Genomic DNA, 5,646 nt, shown 5'->3' with positions numbered 1-5,646 from the left:
CGTGTCTTTGAAGGTCATATTTTATTTTTTGAAGGGGTTATTGAAGGGCAATTTCGGCACACCCTGTATACATTTTCCTGGTTGAAGTCAACTCGCGGTTATATCAGAGGCGTGTACAAACCCAAACGTCAGAAGCTGAGTCAGATTTTGGAAATATTTGTTTGAGAAGCTAATTTGACGCACTGCATAATTATCGTGGAGATAATCAGGTAGGCTGTTTATTAAATAACTCCGGCACCTTAACGATGTGCGCAAATTGGACAGTATCAGATTTGGGTAAACAACTCTTTCATGATAATGATAACCATCGTTGCGGATTAGCAAAATGATGTTGTCGCTTCTTTGTTGTACGTTTAAAAGCAGATTAGATGTAATTGTGTTCAGAATAAACTACGGAAATTTGCCGGCGCTGGGGTGTAAACGGTCCTTTACCGTATCCTGGTGTGACGTTATTTCAACAAAAAATCCCTTGTTTGCATGTTGCAAAGAAGATTTGACTCGATGTTTATGCGCAACAGAAAAAAGCAGATGCGTTGGTGCTATTGAGGATCGTCCAATAACTCTACATAACAATACCGCCGCAAGCGTGGTTCTAATGTCATATTTTGTTATTTGGGCTTACCAACTTAACTAAAGTACAGTATCGGTCGCTGAAAAAGACCACTGCCAATGCAGGATCAATTTTCTCTAGCATTTTTAGTCAATTCGATCATCGGAAATATCAGATATACAAGTTTATTAAGTGCTTTGAGATATTATACAGAAATTGCAAAAAGTGATGACTATTAAGAGTTCACCAGTGCTTGGAAAATTAAATTATGCCCCATCGAAAGCGCGAGACAGTGTAGATGGCTTAAGGGAGGATTTCATTTGAATTTAAAACTAGCAAACGCTCAGTTATGACAGGTCGTGCGATGATTCTATGTAGGTCAGAAAACAGGCGACAGAAGGTGAAGTAATGAACCAATAATTTTTGTGGAAACGTGTGGATTTATCAGTATTCCGAGGAGAGGCGGATTGGGGTTGTTAATATCGAAAATAATGAGTAGTAGGGGTGCACGGAAAAGAATGACTTGTACAGGACTGGCCCAGCCAAGTAACGTTCGACAATTCCAGACTTATTACATCTAACCCCTTCACCCACTCCACTGAGGATTAGGTGTTTTTAGTTGATAGTACCAATCGTGCAATGTTTGTTGTTTATGCTCGAATGTCACGTGGCCTGTAATCGTTTATGAGGGCTCTCCAGTTCGACGAGTGTTCCTGCTGTACAGGTTGTCCCATTAATATTGCGAAAAAAATCAGGGGGAGTTTCCTTGGCCAGAAATAAGAAGGAAAGTTCCTATAAACCTATGACCGAAAATGCTTCGTTTCGGAGTCACAGGGTGTTGAAATTTATAAAAAATACAAGGTCTTTAATATCTGGAGAACCCTAATTCCGATTTTTTTTAAAATTTGGTATGTTTGGTTATAAAAACAGTAGACGTCTTCTGAAGTAATTCGATTTATTTTATCTATTCCAGTGGCGTCCGGGGACTCACTCCTGTTGATATTACTAAGTAAACATATGAGACGTCATTGCTTTTTCTTAGGTGTCATATTTTTCTCTAATTACGCGATAAAAAATACAACTTTTTTGTCTCTTTACATTTTTTGATCCAATACAGAAAAAATGACTTGTAACAATGATTTTTTCAATTAATGTTGATAATTTGTTTAAATTAAAAAACATTCAAAAACTGATTACACCATTCAATTCTACGGAAAAAAATAAAAAAAAAACTCATTGTTTGACCCAAAACTTTATTTTTGTACAGTATTGCTATAAACATCTAAGTCGAATTACAAATGCACAAATGACAAATTATCTCAGGATGATTTGAGATTTCAGCAACACAAAGTATTAACTGTAAAGTCTACTGTTGACGCGAAATCCGAAAACCCTAAATTTTGCAAAATCGTTTTATTATTTTCTGGCTTTATTTGAAAACGAATTTTAAATAAATTGCATATTTACGTTGTCACTTTTTTCGCTCTATCCAATGGCGTCAACATTTTTGCAATCCGACGTTTCGTCTTCGACGGGCCATCATCAGATTAATTTTTTTAAATATATCACTGCTATTTTTATGAAATCTAGTCATTTTTAATTCTGTATTAAATGATATTACTATTGTAATCGCTTAAAAAGGTTTTTAGCTATCATTAAAAATTTTTCCTGAGTACGGCTTTGAACGCTTTCAAAATACCTGTATCTATTGGAGGAGAGAATAAAAGTCAATACAGCACAAAATATCCAACATTTTTTTTTAATCCATTATTTAAAATGTTGGACTTAATAAAAAAATAATACGAATTCATAAAATATTTTTGGATTTCTAATTAGTATTGCTAACAGTAATAAAAAATAGTTGGATATTTTGTGCGGTATTGACTTTTATACTGTTATGACTTCATCCAATAGATATTTTGAAAGCGTTCAGAGCCGTACTCGGGAAAAATTTTAAATTATAGCTAATACAAGCTAAAAACTTTTTAAGCGATTACAATAGTAATATCTTCTAATTCAGAATTAAAAGTGACTAGATTTTGTCATAAAAACAGCAGCGACGTATTTAAAAAAATTAATCCGATGATGGCCCCTCGAAGACGAAACGTCGGATTGCAAATATGTTGTATAGAGCGAAAAAAGTGGCATTGTAAATATGCAATTTATTTTAAAATGCGTTTTCAAATAAAGCCAGAAATAATTAAATAATTTAGCAAAATTTCGGGGTTTTCCGGATATTTCCGGAACTACCCGGAATTTTAAAACTTTGTAAACAGCATATTGTTAGGTATAAAAAAAACACAACTTTTTTCTAATCTGAGCCACCCCGTATCTCTTACCGTTTCCTAGATCCTAATGCTATCCCATCCTTATCTTGGACACACTGTATATCTATAAATTCATCAAACTTAAAAAAAGTACACTAATCAATCCTACGGAAAAAAATATTATTTATTTTATTTATTCACTATTCGACTTCTGTTTATAACAATACTGTATAAAAATAGTTTTGGGTCAAACAACGAGACAGTTTTTTTTGTATATTTTCCGTATAATTGAATGGTGTAATCAGTTTTTGATTTTTTTTTTAATTTAAACAAATTATCAACAATTACTGAAAAAATAATTGGTGTGTCATTTTTTACTTTTTTGCATTTTTGAGCATGTTTTTGAACTGATTACAAATTTTTTTATTTCACCAAAAAGTATATGTCAAAACGAAAAAAATTATTACCGGCAGAACTCTGTACGATAATTTTCTTAAGTAGAATTTTTCTTTGAAAAAAACAGTGTTTCAGGCCGACAAAAATGAATATCTCAGAAACTTCTTAATTTTTTTATCTAAAAAATTTTTAGGTTATTTAAGACAGAGAAAGGTATAGTTTCACCAAGTTTCGACAAAATTAAATTACTTTTACGGAAATGAGAAATAAAAAACGAAAAATCAGAAAAAAAAAACAGTTTTTCACATTTTTCCCGGAAAATTTCAGGTTATGTTAAAAAATGACCTCTACAAAAATTGTAGATTTTTGCACGATCTACAACTTTTGTATTAGATACTTTTTTGCTTGACGTCAACTTTCGTCAGAAATCCCAAGATACAATTTTTCACAACTTTTCAACCCCTCAAATCAACCCTCCGCCACCCCTGCTCACGTATTTATTTTTTTTTTTTCGTTTATTATAAGCCCCTTTACCATTTCCACTTATAAAAGTCCAGGTAACAATTTTCTTTTTTTTCCCTCTAAATGAGTTATTTTGTTCGGTCTATTATAGGATCTTTCTTTCTTATTTTTGGTCAAGGAAACTCCCCCTGAATTTTTTCGCAATATTAATGGGACACCCTGTAGGTATAGTTCAAGAATTTAGGATGTTTAGTGACGTCATCGCAAATTCAGCGTAGACTTTATCGCTACGCTTCGCTCTTCCCATATCGAGACTTTTACGGAACGCCGCAAAACGTCGCGACACACGTCAGTGTCCCCTACGTCAAAATTCTATGTCAAAATGAAGGCACGCACGTCAGGAAAATGGTAAACGGTCGCTTGCGATGCCCTCCCCGGTTGCTAGTGTCCACCAGCCCTCCGCCCCCGCCCCCGCGCTGGCCAGCGTCACCCAGTCCTCCTCCGATGCACAGAAGGAGAAGAAGCTCTCCGTGCTCGAGTCCCACGGCTACTACCTGGGCAAAACCATCGGCACCGGCTCGTACGCCACCGTCAGGGTCGCCCATTCCGAGAGACATGAAGGAGACGTCGCCATCAAGATCGTGAGTAAGTTCTCCGCCCCCGCCGATTACCTGAAGAAGTTCCTGCCCAGGGAGATCGAGGTGGTGAAGGGGCTGAGGCACCCCAACCTCATCAGGTTCCTGCAAGCCATCGAGACGACTCACAGGGTGTACATCGTAATGGAGTACGCCGAGAACGGGAGCCTGCTGGATATCATAAGGAAGGACCAGTACATCGACGAGCCTAGGGCTAGGAAGTGGTTCAAGCAGCTGGTGAGCGCTGTGGAGTACTGCCACGAGAGGGGGGTCGTCCACAGGTACGGAAATTCCGGTGGTTTACGGCCTAGTCCGGATCTAGAGATAGTTTTCGCGTACGAATGCTTTTAAACCAATCAAACGTTAATCAAATCAAATATTTTTTTGGATCCGCCGAATTGAATTTTGCAATTTTGAATTCAAATTCGAGATTAGCGAACCTAAAATCCCTACATACCAAATTTTTCATGATTCTATTCATTTCTTGCAAACCTCGATTTCTGGCCGATTTTTTTGAAGTTAAAAAAAAGAGGTGTGCTGTGTGATTTCTAAAGGTGGATTTGGATTCAGCGAGCCCAATTACATATGGCTATGCTAAGAAATGTGGAAAATAAATATTGTTGTTGTTTTTTCTCATTTTTTTCTTCTATTTTTGCTATTTTTGACCTATTATATACAGGGCGTTAAAAAAAGAGTGTAAAATATTTAAGGAGGTAATAGTATAAACCAAAATAAGCAGAAAAGTCTCAATAAACATGGGTCCGCAAAGTAACGGTTGCGGNCGTCCACAGGTACGGAAATTCCGGTGGTTTACGGCCTAGTCCGGATCTAGAGATAGTTTTCGCGTACGAATGCTTTTAAACCAATCAAACGTTAATCAAATCAAATATTTTTTTGGATCCGCCGAATTGAATTTTGCAATTTTGAATTCAAATTCGTGATTAGCGAACCTAAATTCCCTACATACCAAATTTTTCATGATTCTATTATTAATTTCTTGCAAACCTCGACTTCTGGCCGATTTTTTTGAAGTTAAAAAAAAAGAGGTGTGCTGTGTGATTTCTAAAGGTGGATTTGGATTCAGCGCGCCCAATTACATATGGCTATGCTAAGAAATGTGGAAAATAAATATTTTTGTTGTTTTTTCTCATTTTTTTCTTCTATTTTTGATATTTTTGACCTATTATATATAGTCCAGACAGTATCAGTTTCAAAGAGTCCATATTTGGGTGAATCGTATATCCACGGAGATTTTTGGCTTTTTGGCTTTCAAATGTCACTAGAAACGAAAATTTTTCTATGCGCATAAAAAAAATGTGTGCTTAACTTTTGGCGG

General features: G+C 35.9%; 1 pseudogene; it reads left to right on the top strand.

Moving 5' to 3' along the window:
* The first annotated feature begins 4,100 nt into the window (after positions 1-4,100).
* On the top strand, positions 4,101-4,661 carry LOC108916440 (annotated as a pseudogene).
* The last annotated feature ends 985 nt before the right edge of the window (positions 4,662-5,646 follow it).

The sequence above is a fragment of the Anoplophora glabripennis genome, unplaced genomic scaffold (assembly GCF_000390285.2).
Source record: "Anoplophora glabripennis isolate ALB-LARVAE unplaced genomic scaffold, Agla_2.0 scaffold3156, whole genome shotgun sequence".
NCBI classification, from domain to species: Eukaryota; Metazoa; Arthropoda; class Insecta; order Coleoptera; family Cerambycidae; genus Anoplophora; species Anoplophora glabripennis.
The sequence above is the reverse complement of the archived record's forward strand: the minus strand, read 5'-3'. Positions and strand labels throughout refer to the sequence as shown.